This window comes from Bombina bombina, chromosome 2 (genome assembly GCF_027579735.1).
Source record: "Bombina bombina isolate aBomBom1 chromosome 2, aBomBom1.pri, whole genome shotgun sequence".
Lineage (NCBI taxonomy): Eukaryota > Metazoa > Chordata > Amphibia > Anura > Bombinatoridae > Bombina > Bombina bombina.
The window spans coordinates 461,105,358-461,127,017 of record NC_069500.1 but is presented as its reverse complement, the minus strand read 5'-3'; positions in this window follow the sequence as shown (position 1 = coordinate 461,127,017).

Below are 21,660 nucleotides of genomic sequence, written 5' to 3'. Positions count from 1 at the left end.
TATATTTAAAAGCACAGTTGCACTCATAATACATAATACTCATAACTACTAATAAAAATTATTTTTAAATAAATGCAATATAAAGTTGTAAGGCCTCAAAGATATGAGGTCTCGGGTGTCAGAATAAAAAAGGCATTCAAAGGGCTTTAACATAGAGATCCATATATACAGTACATCTCTAAATATGTATATGTTTGTGTGTGTATATATATATATATATATATATATATATATATTACTGGAGAAAACAGGTTTGCAACCGCACTACACAAATAAATGGAGAGTGCCAATATGTATCTACTATCCGTTTATAAAGTGGATACAGGCTGGATTGCTTATGCAAGAATTACTAATTCAAAAAAACTTAAGCCAAAAATATAGATTTTTGGCTAGGCAAAGAATGCATCTAATTAGCACTTGCTGTCCCCTATGTATGGTATGGGACCTGGAATAGGAATGGAGTAGGTATGGAGAGACGTAATGCTTACATTAAAATCTAACTTTTATTTCAACACTTAAAAATAAAATTCCCACATACATTTAAAAACACAAATTGACATATGCCATGTTCAAAAAGAGACTGGGCAATACAAATAGATTAATTGTAGGTGAGAGAGTAGACACTTGAAATGGTGTGATTGTGTTATTACTAGAATATCTAGTTATGGTAATGTAACCGATGTTGGATCATTTTGTATCCTGATTTTCCTGCAAGTGTATTATTGAATTAAATGATGTATGTATATATTGCAGATTTCAAATGACAATGTCAATTTGTGTTTTTAAATGTATGTGGGAATTTTATTTTTAAGTGTTGAAATAAAAGTTAGATTTTAATGTAAGCATTACGTCTCTCCATACCTACTCCATTCCTATTCCAGGTCCCATACCATACATAGGGGACAGCAAGTGCTAATTAGATGCATTCTTTGCCTAGCCAAAAATCTATATTTTTGGCTTAAGTTTTTTTGAATATATAATATGTGATTATTTTATTAGGTTTATAATGCTGTTTAGCATTTAAAGTCTTAATTTCAAATAATATATTAGGTGTTACTTATGACAATTTTGAGAGGGGCCTGGAACCTATCTCCATCACTTCCCATTGACTTACTTTATAAACTGGGTTTCAATTTACAATGGTTTTGATTTACAACCATTCCTTCTGGAACCTAACCCCGGCGTAAACTGAGGGCTACCTGTATATATATATATATATATATATATATATATATATATATATATATATAGTCCAGATAGAGGACAGCACAATCTTATGCCAATTTAACTGCCAAGGTGCACTGCAAGCCAATTTGTATCCTCCTCTCCAAGAACACAGGCACTCACTGGTCTTTATAAAAGGTAATCCTTTATTCAATCCATTAAAACGATAATAATACCATGACGTTTCGGCACAACATTGTGCCTTTATCAAATGTATCAAAATATTAAAAGCTTCATACCAAACTTACCCCAAGTCACCACTTAAATACTGCTGGAGTATAGCACCTGCCGTCAACTCATCGCGTGTAAAGTCGGCGTCTGACGTCATCAGGGAGCGCTAGACTGTGCGCCCTGTGAGATCGTGATGCCGATGTTGTCATAGCAACATGTAAACCATACACGGTTACCCGGCGGCTATGCAATAAACCAACAGCTATATTTGCTAATCGAGTGTGTCGCCGATTACATGTGTTAGCGGAGATTCCCATACATGAAGCAATGGGACAAAATACCGCTGATCACCAAACTATTAGATAAAGAGCAATATCCATATCGGCGCAACGCTCCCAGCAAATAATACTAAAAACATTGTGCATAAAAAAGCAAACAAAATGTGTTTAAAAAGGTGCATCTATATAACATTGTATCTATATCATAGTAAGTGAAAAAATATCACAATAGCTTTTAGTGTCATAGAGACGAAAAACTACCTACATTTACATGTAGTATGAACTATTAGCTGACAGTCATGCCCACTAGTATTATGGTAGAAACATAGGAACAATATGCGAGATATAATTATATGTCCCTTTACTGAGACCCATATGCTACATCAGATTAGATCTGTGTACTCAGATTACGTAACCAGGACAGACTTTATCTAGTAGAAGGGACTAAAGTCCAGCGATGTATTGAGGCCATATGGAGCGATGGTATTTAACCTGTAAATCCACTTGGTTTCACATTGTAGTAACAGGTTCCCTCTATCACCTCCCCTTGGGAGTGGGGGTATATGATCTATAAGCATTGTGCGTAAACTGGAAACCGCATGCTTATATTGGACGCAATGCCTGGCTACTGGTTGTTCTGATTCTCCAGTACGTAGGGCCTCCCGTATTGCACACCGGTGATTTGCCATGCGTTCGCGGAAGGTTGTTACTGTTTTGCCGATATATACCCTGGAACATGGGCAAATGATCATGTATACTACATATATGCTGGTGCAGGTAAGGCGATGTCTGATGTCGAATCTTCTGTTGCTATGAGGATGTTGAAACGAGTTGCCCCTAAGCATACCATTGCAGGTCACACATCCAGAGCAGGGAAAACAGCCCATCTTCGTGGGTTTAAGCCAAGTATCCTTTTTGTAGTTCTTTATTGGATCTGACTTAACCAATATATCCCTTAGATTATTTGCTCTATGGTATGCTATTCTGGGGGCAGTCACCCTCCCAAAAGGTAGTGTGGGATCACTGCCTACCACAGGCCAATGTTTCCAAACCGTATCAGCAAGGTGTCTCGAATCTGATGTGTATGTAGTTACCATATTGATCCGATTAGGGTCTGATTTAGTTGTCCCTTGTCTATTTTCCAGATTAGTGGGATCCATAAGATCATTACGTGCCTTCTTGACCATATCCCTGGTGTAGCCTCTCTCCACTAGTTTCATGTCCATTTCCTCTAGTTGTTGGTGTAGCATAGGCTTCTCGCTATTGTTCCTAATGACACGAGTGAGTTGGGAGGTGACAATCCCTTTCTTTTGATGCAGAGGGTGAAAACTCCTCGCATCCAACAAGGAATTGCGGTCAGTAGGCTTGGTATAAAGGGAGGTACCAAACCGAGTGATACCCTCTGCATCAACTTTAAAGATGTTAAGATCCAAAAAGTGTACAGATACTGTACTGTAATCCAACTTAAACCTAATAGGACAAGCCATGGTGTTCAAATGTGACACCCACTCAAGCAATGCTGGCTTACCACCTCTCCACACCAAGAACACATCGTCGATATAGCGTGTGTAATACATGATATTACTGTTATCATGTGGCCGCATCAAATTGCGTTCATACCACGCCATGTAGAGATTAGCATAAGTGGGTGCCACATTCGAACCCATGGCTGTACCTGAAATTTGCAGAAAATACTCATTTTCGAACTTAAAATAATTCATCTCAAGACAGTGTTTTAACATTTCACAAAGGAACTCTATGGGTGGACCATTATACAGATCATTGCCCGTCACCATGGACCTGACAGCCTCCACACCCTCAAAGTGAGGTATAACTGTGTAGAGGCTGTCCATGTCCATGGTGACAAGCACATCATCAACACTTAGACCAACATATTCCTTTAGAACACGGATCATCTCTGGGGAATCCTTAAGGTAAGAATCAGTATGTTTTACAACCTGCTGGAGGTGCGAGTCAATGTATATGGCCAAACTAGACAGAATAGAACCCCTGGCAGATACAATCGGTCTGCCAGGTGGATTAATTAAGGTTTTGTGTACCTTTGGCAATAGATATAGCACCGGAACCTTTGGATAATCCGTAATAAGAAATGACTGCTCCTGTTCACTAAGTATGCCAGCCTCAAAACCCTCCTGTAGAAATCTGTCAATGACCTTTTTATAGGCTGATGTAGGGTTACCAGATAGTTTCTTGTACGTTTGGTTATCCCTTAGCTGTCTAAGTGCCTCTTTCCTGTATTCTGCATAGTCTAGAATGACAACAGATCCTCCCTTATCCGCAGGGCGGATAATGATGGATGTGTCATTCTTCAAGTCAGTAAGTGCTTGGGCCTCGGCCTTACTCAAGTTAGAATATGTCTTTTTTTGAGGTATTTGTTTGATGTCATGGCTGAGAGCTCTTGTATATCCTCTGATAGAATTATGTGTGTTTGCAGGTTCAAAAGTAGATTTTTTCTTGAATGGAGTAGGGACATATGTGTCATTTCTGAAGTGATCTCTTAGTTTTAACTGTCTCTGTAATTTATGTATATCTACCAGCATATCAAAATAATCAGTTTTGGGGGTCGGTATGAACGATAGCCCCTGATTTAACAGGGATGTTTCCGCTTCATTCAATTGTCTGTTGCTGAGATTAAATATAATGTCTACTTTTTCTTTGCTAATTGTTTTTTTGTGGCCCCCCCTTCTGATTTTTCTTCCATCACCTCTCTTTTTGTGTTGGGAATGGTGGGTGGTTTCGCTGCCGAGCGTGTCCCCACTCCTAAAAAAGTGGAATTGGGATGTTCGCTATCATTAGTGTTATTCTGGCTAGAGGTGATACCCTCCGTGCCTGAGGAATCTCCCCCACTACTGTCGACTATGCTTAGTGTGTTTCTAGGGCGCAGATTGCGTCGCCGTCTATTTTGTGTAGTGTCATCCTTGCCATGTAACCACTTGTATACGCGTTTTTCTCTGTAATCAGTTTCAACACTGTTAAGTTTCTTGTTTTTAAATGCAATAAGGTCACTACGGTATTTGCTAACTATACCTCCAGTTTGGTAACCCATTCTTGGCTCTTATCCTCCAGCAGAATGTGCATACTGTTTTGTTTAATGATGTCAGTTTCAATTTTGATTTTGTTCTCTAGCCTAGTGACCTCCTCTATCACCAACAACATCAGATCATAGGAACATTTTTTTAACACAGAGCACCACCTTCTACAAAATTCAACATTGTTGCGACCTAGTGTGGGTATATTTTTCACCCTAAATCCCCTAGGGATGTATTTTTTCCTATGATACCCTGACAAAAAGACTGCATGTAAATGATAATCAATTTGTTTCCTCCTTAAGTTTAACAATTTGTGATAAATGTTAATAGGAGTGTCACCTCCCAACTCACTCATCTCGTCACTTATTCTGATTCTCTCTGCATCATCGTCTGTAAACACCAATGGCTCTGTATTAAAATCTTCATCATGGTACAGGTTGTCAAACTGTGCTGACTCAGCCATCTTCAACAGGAATTTAACAGTTAGTGTGCAAAAAGCAAATATGCAAGACTGTAAGCCGGTAATATTGTGTCACATATGAAAAAACGTCAAACAATGTGTATCCGATGCACCTCAATTCATAAACTTTAAAACCAGGTAAAGAGTAGAAATGAAGTTTCCAAAATCAAGTTAGCTTATCCATACAGCAATTATAATGCAACATCCACAGTTCATGTGTATATATAAGATCGGAGTGCTTATCCCAAAATGCAAAAGCAAAATACAGTCCAGATAGAGGACAGCACAATCTTACGCCAATTTAACTGCCAAGGTGCACTGCAAACCCAATCTGTATCCTCTCCAAGAACACAGGCACTCACTGGTCTTTATAAAAGGTAATCCTTTATTCAATCCATTAAAACGATAATAATACCATGACGTTTCGGCACAACATTGTGCCTTTATCAAATGTATCAAAATATTAAAAGCTTCATACCAAACTTACCCCAAGTCACCACTTAAATACTGCTGGAGTATAGCACCTGCCGTCAACTCATCGTGTGTAAAGTCGGCGTCTGACGTCATCAGGGAGCGCTAGACTGTGCGCCCTGTGAGATCGTGATGCCGATGTTGTCATAGCAACATGTAAACCATACACGGTTACCCGGCGGCTATGCAATAAACCAACAGCTATATTTGCTAATCGAGTGTGTCGCCGATTACATGTGTTAGCGGAGATTCCCATACATGAAGCAATGGGACAAAATACCGCTGATCACCAAACTATTAGATAAAGAGCAATATCCATATTGGCGCAACGCTCCCAGCAAATAATACTAAAAACATTGTGCATAAAAAAGCAAACAAAATGTGTTTAAAAAGGTGCATCTATATAACATTGTATCTGTATCATAGTAAGTGAAAAAATATCACAATAGCTTTTAGTGTCATAGAGACGAAAAACTACCTACATTTACATGTAGTATGAACTATTAGCTGACAGTCATGCCCACTAGTATTATGGTAGAAACATAGGAACAATATGCGAGATATAATTATATGTCCCTTTACTGAGACCCATATGCTACATATGCTACATCAGATTAGATCTGTGTACTCAGATTCCTATGTTTCTACCATAATACTAGTGGGCATGACTGTCAGCTAATAGTTCATACTACATGTAAATGTAGGTAGTTTTTCGTCTCTATGACACTAAAAGCTATTGTGATATTTTTTCACTTACTATGATATAGATACAATGTTATATAGATGCACCTTTTTAAACACATTTTGTTTGCTTTTTTATGCACAATGTTTTTAGTATTATTTGCTGGGAGCGTTGCGCCGATATGGATATTGCTCTTTATCTAATAGTTTGGTGATCAGCGGTATTTTGTCCCATTGCTTCATGTATGGGAATCTCCGCTAACACATGTAATCGGCGACACACTCGACACACCGCCGGGTAACCGTGTATGGTTTACATGTTGCTATGACAACATCGGCATCACGATCTCACAGGGCGCACAGTCTAGCGCTCCCTGATGACGTCAGACGCCGACTTTACACACGATGAGTTGACGGCAGGTGCTATACTCCAGCAGTATTTAAGTGGTGACTTGGGGTAAGTTTGGTATGAAGCTTTTAATATTTTGATACATTTGATAAAGGCACAATGTTGTGCCGAAACGTCATGGTATTATTATCGTTTTAATGGATTGAATAAAGGATTACCTTTTATAAAGACCAGTGAGTGCCTGTGTTCTTGGAGAGGATATATATATATATATATATGTAATAAATAGAAAGAAAAGTCCAACGAAGCCAGATGGTAATAATAAAATATAGTTCACTTTATTCCATTAAAAAGTAGGGGATAATACAAAACCATGTGGTTAGGTAGTTAGCATGGTATATTCTGACCGGTTTCGGTCATATTGACCGTAATCATAGAATAGCACCTGTAAGGAGGTGCTCCCTTTTATGCTAAACACACAATGATTTGATTGGATAAAAACAAATGCCAACACTTAACCCCTTAGAAGCTTACTCTAATTAACATATACATACTATACATGATATTTACATTTCAATCACATAATACTGATGATAGACAGTTAGAAAATGCCCAGTGATATGTTTGCAATGAGAAATTGGAGAAAAATTATTATACAAAGTATAGCAGGACATACAGAAATAAATCTATATGAATATGCAAAAAAGCAAATACCAAAAAATAACACTCCCATATACAGATAAGAATATACATCTATATATGTGTGCTAGCAAATGCAAATATGCAAAAGGTGTTTTCAGAAGAGAACATATACATGTATTTATGGATGTCACTAAAAAATGGTGCAACAAGCATAGATTTTTAGGTACCAATTTTATGTGTAGAAAGAACACCCTAACAGATTAAGCATCCTGGAAAGAATAATAATGATCATTACACATGGAAAAAGTATATCTAATATTTATCTATAAATAGGCAAGAATTTAGTTAGCTGAGTCTACTTTTAAAACACCATCGAAACGTACATTAGGATAAAAGTGTTAAGGAAACCTATATAGAAAATCTGAATAGTATACTTAAGATGACTGGTGTGTATAGTAGTCCTAATGTGTAATGAGTTAACTGAGATGTCTCACTTATAAGAAAAATATCAAATTTGAGGGGTCTTTTAAAATAATATTTATATTAATTACCATAAATATTATGATAGTTTTAATAATTTAATTAAAGTGAGATTTAGATGAAATTAATCACTTCTGCCAGAAGTTAATAATGTCATTCTCTGAGTTAAAACCCAATGGTACTAGACATCTGGTTTTGAAAATCCAGTATATTTCTTGTTTACAGAGTATAGACAGCTTATCTCCACCCCTAGGCGGTATTTTTACTTGTTCAATAGCCTGCCATTTAAAATGAGTCACATCTTGTTGATGGCAGTCTATAAAATGAGAGGAGAGTGCTGAACATCTGCGTTTACTTGAAATGTAAGACAGATGTTCTCTGATTCTTTTGCCCACTTCTCTAGTAGTTCGTCCTGTATATTGTTTTCTGCATTGGGTGCACTCAATGATGTAAATGACAAAGGTGCTCTTGCAATTAATGCATCCCTTAGTATCATACTGTTCACCTGTAACATGTGATCTAAATGTATTTGAGATACTCAGATGATCACATGAAGTACAGGTTTTTCTACCACATTTGTAGGTGCCATTGTGTCTCATCCAGGATGACCCAGAGGTAGAGTCAGTTCTTAACATACTTGGTGCAAGAATGTTGCCCAAGGTAACATTCCTTTTTGGAACGAACATACAGCCTTGTTCAATAGTCTGTCTAAGGCCTTTATCTCCCATCAGAATGGGAAGATTTTTCTTTACTATTTTGCATACATCATCATATTGATTCGAATATGATGTGATAAATTTTGGTTTAGACAAATTCTGATTGGATCTATTTTCCTCAGGTCTGCCCCTGCTATTGAGCAGTTGCGATCTATCAGTAGCTTTGCTAGAGAAATAAGCTTTATTGATGGTACTTTTTGGATAGCCTCTCTTAAACATACGTGTTCTCAGATCTCTGCTTTCAGACTGAAAAGTATTTTGCTGAGAACAGTTTTGTTTAACTCGTAGAAATTGGCCTTTTGCAATGCCTTTGAACACATGCTGTGGGTGGCAGCTGCGTGCATGTAAAAGGCTATTGCCAGAAATGGGTTTACGGTAAAGAGCAGAGTTCACTTTGCTGTGTTTGGCATCACCTGAGAGGGTGACATCCAGAAAGTTAATCTCAGTTTTATGCCATTCATACGTGAATTGCAATCCCACATCATTAGTGTTTAAAATAGTAACAAAATCATCGGCTTTCTGAATATCAGATGACCAAACTAACAGTAAGTCATCTATAAATCTGACATATTGGACAATATGTTCAGAGGGGGCACCACTACCTCCATAGATGTGGCACCTCTCCCACCAACCCATAAAAAGGTTGGCGTAAGAGGGGGCAAATTTTGCCCCGATAGCTGTGCCACATCTCTGGAGGTAGTAGCAGCCCTGGAACATAAAGAAATTATGCTCCAGTAGAAATTGAACGATTCTCACAATCAATTTCTTGGACACAGATGACAAATCAGTAAAAAGGTCAAGAAAAAATTCAATTGCATGCAGGCCATGGACATGTGGAATCGAGGAGTACAGGGACACCACGTCAATGGTGAGCCAACTGTACTCCTCCCTCCATGTCAAAGGCTCCATGATCTGTGGAACATGCGAGGTGTCTCTGACATAGCTGGGTAGTAAATGAACTAGTGGCTGTAGGTAATCATCAACCCACTTAGATAAAGGCTCCAATAAGGAACCTATACCAGCCACTATAGGTCTTCCCTTAATGTTGATAAGGCTTTTGTGTACCTTTGGGAGGTGGTGGAAGATGGGTGTCACTGGATCTGAAACTAAGCAAAGCCTAGCAGTATCCTGATCCATGAGACCCTCCTCCACCACCTCATCCAAAAGGTAAGACAATTCACGTGCAAATGCTGCAGTCGGATTAGAGGAAAGGACTGAGTAGGTATTTACATCACCAAGTTGTCTTAAGGCTTCCTGATTATAGTCCACTGTGTCCATGACCACAACACTCCCTATATATATTTATAACCCTATACCCGCATATCCATTCCTATATATATATATATATATATATATATATATACAGGCAGTCCTCAGGTTACAGACATCCGACTTAAGTACAACTCGTACTTACATACAGAGAAAATAGAGCTTTATCGACAATCCTTCTTTCCAGGATAATCCAAAATACTGAAAATCCAATTGTCACAAGGACAGAAAGTGATGCGAAATTTTCTGAACAGGGGCACAGATAGCAAAACAAACTTTATCCTATGCTATCCAAAACAAAAAAAAAATGTTTGGCTAGAGTTTCACCTAAAAAAAGTGCCTGTTCCAACTTACATACAAATTCAACTTAAGAACAAACCTAAAGTCCCTATCTTGTACGTAACCCGGGGACTGCCTGTATATATATATATATATATATATATATATATATATATATACAGTAAATTTAGATATAGAGATAAACAAAGGACAGGCAGGTCAAGTGGCTCAGCTGTCAGTCTGTGTATGTAGAATCAGAGTGGTGATGTCTTTAATCTACATATTCAGTAGCTGTAAAGTTATGGTTTTAGTTTGTTTTTTATGTGTATGCATATGTGTCTCTAGGTGTATGCATGTGTGTATCTGTATGTGTCTATACATTTGTAATATCTTTGTGTATTTGGTTATATGTGTATTTGAACAGCCAATAGAATTTCAGAAGCATTTCAGAAACATTGAAACCTCTAAATTTCTGCCTCTTTCTAAGCCACTACAGACAGCCTCTTATCACATGCTTTTTTATTAGCTTTTCACAACAAGAGACTGCTAATACATGTGGGAGATATAGATAACATTGTGCTCACTCTCAGAGTTGTGGCTGTCACTGCACTATTGGTCAAAATGCAAGTCAATTGTGGTGTGGGGAATTAAAGGGACATCAAACCCAAAATTCAAATAGAGCAGACAATGTTAAACAATTTTCCAATTTACTTCTATTATCTAATTTGCATCATTCTCTTGGTTTTATTTGCTGAAAAAGCAGCAATTAACTACTGTGAGCTAATTAGTGCACTGTGTCAGCCAATAACATGATGCATATATGTGCAGTCACTAGTAATCAGCAGTTCTTGAGCCTACCTAGATATCCTTTTAAACTAGGGCTACCAAGACAACTAAACAAAGAAGATAATAGAAGTAAATTGAAACATTGTTTAAAATCAAATGCTCTATCAGAAAAAAAAACTGGGTTTCATGTCCTTTAAGGGGAGGGATTATTTTAACGCGTGTGTCATAAACACTATGCGTTTAACAGAATAACTCAGTGAGCTTGATGAAGGGCTTTCAGCAATCTGTTTCTTGCACACTAGCTGAAACAGAGGAGCATTTTGTTAATGTAAATGATTTGACCCATGCTTCTTGTTCGGTGTCTGTATTGAGTTCCCTATTCCAAGCTCTAGTGTACGTAGGAAGAGGACTGTCGGGCCCCCCAGTCATTAATTTATATATTAGCGAGATTATATATTTATATATTTATATATATATATATATATATATATATATATATATATATATATATTTGCGATACACAAAAGTTCGAATGGGGTGAGCTCCCATCCTTGTCTATCTTTATGTGCATGGTGCGACAAGAAATGTACCAATTGATTGTACCTCAACCATGATGAAAGAATATCACAATTTATTTAAATCATCTGCTGTTGTCTATATATTTTCCTGTTCTCTATAATACTATGCAAACAACCCGCTTTGAGGAGATAAGATTTACCAGGACGTGTTCCCATCTTGTAATACGGTAACTCAGGGTTCTCTATAATCAGTGTGACCTAGATGAAATATGTGTATTAGTGGCGATTACTTTATCCTACTCGTGTAGTAGTATTTCCGATGTTATCTGGTATTTGTCTAACGTCTTGGGGTGGTGTATTAAAGGAATCCATGCCAATGTACCAACGTTATTGAGTTTAAAGATTTGTCCATCTAATATAACCCAGGCCATATGTGTTGTGTTTTGGAACCATTCCACTATACGCTGTAGCAGTATGGCCTGTCTATAAGCCGACAAATCAGGAAATCCCAGGCCACCCCTATCCCTCTGCAAATACATCGTTCTCCTAGGGACCCTTGGTTTTGTACCTGACCAAACGAACTGCTCTAGTGTTTTTTGCAATTGAGGTAAATATTCTCTCGGAAGGGAAATCGGTATGGTCTGCAAAATATATAAAATACGGGAAAGGATATTCATCTTTATCACTCCTATCTTTCCTAACAATGAGAGAGGTTTATTTTTGATGATAGATGATAGATCTTTTGTGATCTCCTCTCGTATTCTTATATAATTGTCCTTATATAGATCTTGCGACCTGGATGTAAAGTATATACCTAAATATCGTAATTGCTTGGTGTTCATTGAAATTTTAAATTCAGATTTTAGCCGGTGTAGGTGTTCAATGGGTGCGCTAATATTAAGAAGCTCAGATTTTGATAAGTTAAGATGGAAGTTGGAAATGGCCCCATATGTTTCTATTTCTGCAAGGAGTTCTGGAACCGATGTGTCTACATTAGTAAGGGTGTACAGAATGTCATCTGCATACAAGGCCTGTTTGTGTTCTGTGTCTCCCACCATTACTCCTTTTATTTTAGTGTTATTTCTAACTTTCTGGGCTAAGGATTCGATTGAAAGGGCAAACAGAAGGGGGGATAAGAGGCATCCCTGCCTAGTGCCATTTGTGATTTTGAAAACCTCTGATAAAGTGCCATTCACTCGGATCCTAGCGCTAAAGAAAGTATACAAGGCAAATATCATATTCAACATCTCCATAACCCGAGGCAGAAAAAGCCAATCGACACGGTCGACGGCCTTCTCTGCATCGGTCAAGAAGAGGGCCAGTGGTACACCTTCAACTCTGGCAAAGTTGAGTAATTGCAACACTTACCTGGGTTGTTAAGGCCCTTGGCATTAATGGTAGTAAATGTGAGGTTATGTGAGCCCCACCTATCTTTGTGGTGAGCCATTTTGAAAAAAAAAGGGAGAAGAAAGGTAGTTAGAGGAGAAAAACAGAGATTAGTATAATTCTGGCACATGATGGTCTGCTACAAATGTGTAACACAATAATCAGAAATGTAAATATTAAATAAGCTCGCCTGTAGACAAAAGCCGTCTAAAGTATTGTCCCTAACAGGATAACACATGTGTCAATGTAACCAGTACCTAATGGGATAGTAACCCTTAGACTAACACAACTCCATGAAGATTGAGTCTTCTCCTGGACAATTAAACCTATCATCCAGGGTATTGAAATGTATATGGCAATAAAAGGGAGGAGGGGAAGGGGATGATTAAGGGCAGAGGTAAGGGGAAGGTAGAGGATAGGGAGGAATTATGGGTGAGGAAGGTAAGTAGGAGCAAAGGGAACAGCGCTATTTGCTGCATCCCACACTGAACAGGACTTCAAAGACGCTTAAACGATAATGCTTATATGACCTTTCAAAGGTACCCACCATTTATCATTTTGTACTTCATCAAAATTAGCGCACATCTTAAGTAGTCCTTCAATAAATGTGAAATTGAAACAGGTGCAACTATTTCACACAAATAACAGATTAACATAATGAATACAGATGTATCAACCTGATATCCATCTTATACTTATCACAGATCACCCATTTTAATTCAGTGGGCCAAGAAATACATAATAGGATACCATGTCCAGATGTAACTTGAGAAACACATAAGTGAAATGGTAATGCTTATATGACCTTTCAAAGGTACCTATCATTTATCATTTTGTATTTCATCAAAGCTAGTGCACATCTTAAGTAGCCCTTCTATAAATGTGAAATTGAAACAAACGTAACTATCTAGCACAAATAATAGATTAATATAACAAATACAGATGTATCAACCTGGTACCCATCTTATACTTATCACAGATTGCCCACTTTAGTTCAGTAGGCCAAGGAGTACATAAAAGGATACTATGTCCAGGTGTGATATGAGAAACACATAAGTGACTATCTCTATAGGAAACTAGCAGTTCCATTAAGACTCATCTCCTCTAGAATCCAGTGTAGTTGGTTCATGCACATCAGAAGATTCCGTGTTCCTGTTACCTGTGGGGGGGGTTCCCCATTTTTTCCATTGACAGATCTGAATAAAACATCTGCAGGTCAGAACCTGGTCAGTATATAACAGTCTTGTTGTTTTTTGTCGCTATCAATGACACTGGGAAGACCCATCGATATTGTATTTTATGTGCTCTCAATTTAGCAGTTATATGTCCAAGTTCTCTTCTTTTTTGTAGTGTGACTGGCAAAAGATCTGAAAACAGCTGGATCTCTTCACCAACATGATAAACCGGGTGTTTGGCCCTAGCACATCTGAGAAGTTCCTCTTTGTCTTTAAAGTTTAGAAACTTTATTATAATATCTCTGGGTGGTCCTTTGGGCAGTGGTTTGGGCCTTAATGCTCTGTGTGCCTGTTCCATGATGATCTCGGGTGATGTGGGACTCCCTTTGATGGTGTGAAAGAGGGTTTGCAGGTAGCCCTCAATTGCTGGTGGGTGTACTGTTTCAGATACGCCTCTAACTCGAATGTTGTTCCTGTGGCCCCGGTTGTCTAAGTCTTCCAATTTATCTGACAGGGTCTGCATTATTTCACTTTGGTGTTGTAATTCTGAGCAGTTCTGTTGTACTGTAGTGGCAATAGAAGTCTGTGCTATCTCCACCTGCTGCACCCGTGTCTCTAAGATGTTGAAGTCCTTTCTGAGGTTACCAAACAAGCTACACATTTCCTGCATAACACCCTTGATGTCTTCCTTTCAGGATAAGCATTGCAGGTCATCTTTAGTTAGAAATTGAGCATGTGGCTCTGTCTGATGTGCTGTCTGTGTCTGTTGGCGGGTGGCCATATCCTCTGCCGTTGGGCTTTTGGGTTGATTTAACTGTTTGAGGTACTTACTCAGCGGCCTAGCTATGGTGCTTTTTTCTGCCGTTGCAGATTTTTTACTAGGCATTACCCAACACAGTGTTAGAGGACCCCCAGGCAGATGCAGACCAGACCCACAATCGCCAGGAGGGTTATGCTTAAAAGTTCTTCCGCTGCCCAAAGTTTACTCTGTCCCCAAATTGGTGTACACACAAAGAAGAAGGGGTTATTTAAGTATGCCTGCCCCTTTGGATCCTGATCTTAGGTGAATATAGTCTCAGTCTTCTTACTTGAGCTGTGTATGTCCTTTCAGTATAAGATGAAAGGATAATAAAAGTGATACTGGCTGCCCTCAGATAACAAGATAATTAATGTGGAAAAAGAGAGTAAAAGCTTACTTGTCGCCTACTTTATATACTAAACAAAGAATATGCACGGTAGCTATATGCGGTAAATCTAGGAGCACTGTTACCAGGATTTAATTCCTATTCCATTTTACATGTTCTGTTTTGCTGGTGTTCAGGCAATGTGGTTCTAAGGTGTCGTTTTAAATGTTACAATCACTACTGAGCCGTGGGAGCCTTTTTGCTGTTCTGAGTCTGTAAATGCTCCTGCCGTCTGTATGTAATTAGCAACTGAGTCACTATGCTGAGCAATGGCGCCGGGAGTTAATTATATTTTAGCTCTATGTCAGTTCCGTTATTTTCCTCTATCTTCTGCTATTCCCCTTCTGCCAACTGTCTGGCTGTCTATTAAAAGGCTATTTACTGCTTCCCACTAGTTGCGGTCACAGGACCTCTGGTGTGATCCACTTACCTGCTCCTGCTTCAAGCCGGCCTAACGGGCCTCAGATAGTGAGTGACACAAGCCTTTCCATTGCCAGTATACAGTATGTTGTGATAACCTCCTAGCCCAGCTAGCATGTGGATCAGGCTCCACTGTACTTAAAATCCATTCAGCTTTGGTAATTGCATTAGGCTGTCAGACTGCTCCCAGTGCCTCGGATTCAGCCCTCTGCCAGTGTTCCAGCTACCGTGCCTACCATAAATCAGTTGCGGTCTCTCCTTTTTTTCTTTTTTCTTTTTTTGTGCAGAGTTCCCAGGGAGGTGTTTGGGTAAAAAGAAATGGGTAACTATGTAATGAATGTATGCCATATTATGGAGTTATATTGCCTTAGGGTTGTGGAGCTCCTTAAGAACACAGCCACCCGTCTGCATGGCCAAGCTCCGCCCCATTAAAAAACTTTAAATAGAAAAGTATATGACTGAACATGTTGCTCATGGTTTTAGCAGTTGGGGTGGAGATGATTCAGAGGTGTATACTCAGGGAAGTAGATGGGTCACAGAAGAGGAAACAGAAGCAAACAGAAGAAACAGGCCAGTTCTAAGCTGGTACAACAGATTTTTTGCCAGATTGAGTGAAGATATCGGGGATATCGGTTCAGGTGTGTTAATATCAGAGAGGGCTGTTCTACCTAATCCAGTTAACAGTCCTCCAGTCATTGAAGAGGGGGAATAATAGTCTGACATATGTTGGTCTTAGGTAGGTGGATAGAGTAAATTGCCATCCAGATCCCTTAAATAGATTAGTTTGCTCTCTTCCAGGTGTTGGGCATGTTGTCGAGTGCATTGATACATTAATAGAGGGATTGGGTCTGATCCAGCAGTCATGCTGCACATTGGCACTAATAACTGAGTCAGAATAAGATGGCATGTCCTAAAAAAATACTTCAGGGAAATAGGAACCAAGCTTAAAGGGACACTGAACCCAAAATTTTTCTTTCGTGATTCAGATAGACAATGCCTTTATTACCCATTCCCCAGTTTTGCATAACCAACATGGTTATATTAACACACTTTTTACCTCTGTGATTACCTTGTATCTAAGCCTTTTCTGACAAACCCCTGATCACATTACTTTTATTTATTATCTATTGACTTGCATTGTAGCCAATTAGTGCAGTGTCTGCCACAACCCACGGGTGTTAGCGCAATGTTATCTATATAGCTCACATGAACTAGCATTCCCCTGTTGTGAAAAGCAAATAAAAAAAAACATGTGATAAAAGGCTGTATTTAGCAGCTTAGAAACAGGCAGACATTTAGAGGTTTAAATGTTATAAAGAATATTAATATAACAAGGTTGGTTGTGCAAAGCTGGGGAATGGGTAGTAAAGGCGTTATCTATCTTTTTAAACAATAACAATTTTGTGTAGACTGTCTCTGTAAAGCTGTCTTCTTTAGTAAACCTAAGGATGGTACTTTCCTCTGTCTTGGATGTGACCACTGCATAGCATGATCAAAGGTGAAGGGATTAGTCACCCATATACAAGAAAAAAGCATAAAATAAAGGGGTATATTACATGCATCTCTAACTTGTTGCCTTTGTGTTGAAATGCCTATGCGGGTTATTATATATTTGGCAGACTATGCAAAAGGTAAAAGTTTGTATAGGCCAACATAAATCTAGTATCAGGAATCCAGAGTTGAAGCATTTACCAGTATCTATCCATGAAATGAGTCATCATATCAAGTTAAAAGGACATGAAACTCATTGTTTTTATTTTATGATTCCAGTAGAGCATACATATTTAAACAACTTCCAATTTACTTCTATTATCAATTTTGCTTCTTTTTCTTGATATATTTTATTGAAGGAGCAGCAATGCACTACTGAGGGCTAGCTAAACACATCAGTAACCCAATGACAAGAGGCATACAGTATATGTACAGCCACCAATTAGTAGCAAGAGACTACCTATTATGCTTTTCAACAAAGGATGCCAAGATAACTAAGCAAATTAGATAGTAGAAGAACATTGGAAAATTGGTTAAAATTATATGCTCTATCTGAATCACGAAAGAAAAAAGTGGGGTTTAATTTCCCTTTGAATCTCCTCACTAAACCAAATATCCTACAGTGGATGGAAGAAATTCTGCATCAATTGGTAACAGATCTGATGAGGCCCCGGTCACCCACGCCCTTGTCTGCAGTCGACTGGACTACGGCAACGCACTCTATACTGGCTCCACCATCAAACTCCAAAAGAGTCTCCAGCACATCCAGAACGCCTCAGCCAGGCTCATCCTCAACATCCCTTGCCAAAGCCACATCACCAAACACCTAAGGGACCTACACTGGCTGCCAGTCATAAGAGAATCACCTTCAAGCTTCTAACCTTCACATTCAAGGCCCTCCACAACATCGGTCCCGAATACATCAACCACTGAGTCAATTTCTACACTCCTGCCAGACCACTTTGATCGGCCTACTAAGCCCTCGCAGCCATCCCACGCATCAGGAAAACCCCAGCAGGCGGCAGATCCTTCTCCTACATGGCAGCAAAGACATGGAACACCCTCCCGCTGCACCTTAGACAATCCTCTTCCCTCACAAAGTTCAGAAAGGACCTCAGGACCTGGCTCTTCGACTGAATTTCATCCCTATCTCCCCGCCACGCTTGGCAGCCCTTAGCACCTTGAGACCCTCACGTGTGATTAGTTTGTACTCTAAAAATACCTGATAGATAGATAGATAGATAGATAGATATATAGATATATAGCTAGATAGATAGATAGATTATAGGTTTTGGCTTTGCATCATGGGCAAAACGTGCATCAGCTGCAACTGTGAACGTGAACAATTGATGTTCTATTAATACTTGATGGCTGCAATTGTGAATGTGAACAAGTGATGTGTTGTTAATAATTGATGCAACATGGTAACACTTCACTTACTACTTGCATATCATCACTTTGTTTTCTTACTACATCTATCCCATCTGCATTTTGCTGAATGACTGTCAGTTTTGGGCTCATGTTTTCACTACTTAATTGAGCTGACTGCCCATACTGCTAACAAAAAGAAAAAGGGCGCCTCCTAGTGCAGCCAACTGTAATTTCTCTCTCCCGTGGTATAAAAGGGTTAATAATACTCACAGAGTTGTTACACACCATGTGCTTTCATAGGCCTAGATTTGGAGTTCGTCGGTAGCCGTCAAAACCAGCGTTAGAGGCTCCTAACGCTGGTTTTGGCCGCCCGCTGGTATTTGGAGTCAGTGATTAAAGGGTCTAACGCTCACTTTTCAGCCGCGACTTTTCCATACCGCAGATCCCCCTACGCCATTTGCGTAGCCTATCTTTTCAATGGGATCTTTCTAACGCTGGTATTTAGAGTCGTTTCTGAAGTGAGCGTTAGAGCTCTAACGACAAAATTCCAGCCGCCTGAAAATAGCAGGAGTTAAGAGCTTTCTGGCTAACGCCGGTTCATAAAGCTCTTAACTACTGTACCCTAAAGTACACTAACACCCATAAACTACCTATGTACCCCTAAACTGAGGCCCCCCCACATCGCCGCCACTCGATTAAAATTTTTAACCCCTAATCTGCCGACCGCCACCTACGTTATACTTATGTACCCCTAATCTGCTGCCCCTAACCCCGCCGACCCCTGTATTACATTTATAAACCCCTAACCTGCCCCCCACAACGTCGCCGCCAGCTACTTAAAATAATTAACCCCTAATCTTCCGACCGCAAAGCGCCGCCACCTACGTTATCCCTATGTACCCCTAATCTGCTACCCCTAACACCGCCGACCCCTATATTATATTTATTAACCCCTAATCTGCCCCCCTCAACGTCGCCGACACCTGCCTACACTTATTAACTCCTAATCTGCCGAGCGGACCTGAGCGCTACTATAATAAAGTTATTAACCCCTAATCCGCCTCACTAACCCTATCATAAATAGTATTAACCCCTAATCTGCCCTCCCTAACATCGCCGACAGCTACCTTCAATTATTAACCCCTAATCTGCCGAGCGGACCTCACCGCTACTATAATAAATGTATTAACCCCTAAAGCTAAGTCTAACCCTAATACTAACACCCCCCTAAGTTAAATATAATTTACATCTAACGAAATTAATTAACTCTTATTAAATAAATGATTCCTATTTAAAGCTAAATACTTACCTGTAAAATAAACCCTAATATAGCTACAATATAAATTATAATTATATTATAGCTATTTTAGGATTAATATTTATTTTACAGGCAACTTTTTAATTATTTTAACCAGGTACAATAGCTATTAAATAGTTAAGAACTATTTAATAGTTACCTAGTTAAAATAATAACAAATTTACCTGTAAAATAAATCCTAACCTAAGATATAATTAAACCTAACACTACCCTATCAATAAATTAATTAAATAAACTACCTACAATTACCTACAATTAACCTAACACTACACTATCAATAAATTAATTAAACACAATTCCTACAAATAAATACAATTAACTAAACTAGCTAAAGTACAAAAAATAAAAAAGAACTAAGTTACAGAAAATAAAAAAATATTTACAAACATAAGAAAAATATTACAACAATTTTAAACTAATTACACCTACTCTAAGCCCCCTAATAAAATAACAAAGCCCCCCAAAATAAAAAATTCCCTACCCTATTCTAAATTAAAAAAGTTACAAGCTCTTTTACCTTACCAGCCCTGAACAGGGCCCTTTGCGGGGCATGCCCCAAGGATTTCAGCTCTTTTGCCTGTAAAAAAAAAACATACCATACCCCCCCCCCAACATTACAACCCACCACCCACATACCCCTAATCTAACCCAAACCCCCCTTAAATAAACCTAACACTAAGCCCCTGAAGATCTTCCTACCTTGTCTTCACCATACCAGGTTCACCGATCCGTCCTGGCTCCAACATCTTCATCCAACCCAAGCGGGGGTTGGCGATCCATCATCCGGTGCTGAAGAGGTCCAGAAGAGGCTCCAAAGTCTTCCTCCTATCCGGCAAGAAGAGGACATCCGGACCGGCAAACATCTTCTCCAAGCGGCATCTTCAATCTTCTTCCATCCGGTGCGGAGCGGGTCCATCTTGAAGCAGGCGACGCGGATCCATCCTCTTCTTCCGTTGTCTCCCGACGAATGACGGTTCCTTTAAGGGACGTCATCCAAGATGGCGTCCCTCGAATTCCGATTGGCTGATAGGATTCTATCAGCCAATCGGAATTAAGGTAGGAATATTCTGATTGGCTGATGGAATCAGCCAATCAGAATCAAGTTCAATCCGATTGGCTGATCCAATCAGCCAATCAGATTGAGCTCGCATTCTATTGGCTGATCGGAACAGCCAATAGAATGCGAGCTCAATCTGATTGGCTGATTGGATCAGCCAATCGGATTGAACTTGATTCTGATTGGCTGATTCCATCAGCCAATCAGAATATTCCTACCTTAATTCCGATTGGCTGATAGAATCCTATCAGCCAATCGGAATTCGAGGGACGCCATCTTGGATGACGTCCCTTAAAGGAACCGTCATTCGTCGGGAGACAACGGAAGAAGAGGATGGATCCGCGTCGCCTGCTTCAAGATGGACCCGCTCCGCACCGGATGGAAGAAGATTGAAGATGCCGCTTGGAGAAGATGTTTGCCGGTCCGGATGTCCTCTTCTTGCCGGATAGGAGGAAGACTTTGGAGCCTCTTCTGGACCTCTTCAGCACCGGATGATGGATCGCCAACCCCCGCTTGGGTTGGATGAAGATGTTGGAGCCAGGACAGATCGGTGAACCTGGTATGGTGAAGACAAGGTAGGAAGATCTTCAGGGGCTTAGTGTTAGGTTTATTTAAGGGGGGTTTGGGTTAGATTAGGGGTATGTGGGTGGTGGGTTGTAATGTTGGGGTGGGGGTATGGTATGTTTTTTTTTACAGGCAAAAGAGCTGATTTTCTTGGGGCATGCCCCGCAAAGGGCCCTGTTCAGGGCTGGTAAGGTAAAAGAGCTTGTAACTTTTTTAATTTAGAATAGGGTAGGGAATTTTTTATTTTGGGGGGCTTTGTTATTTTATTAGGGGGCTTAGAGTAGGTGTAATTAGTTTAAAATTGTTGTAATATTTTTCTT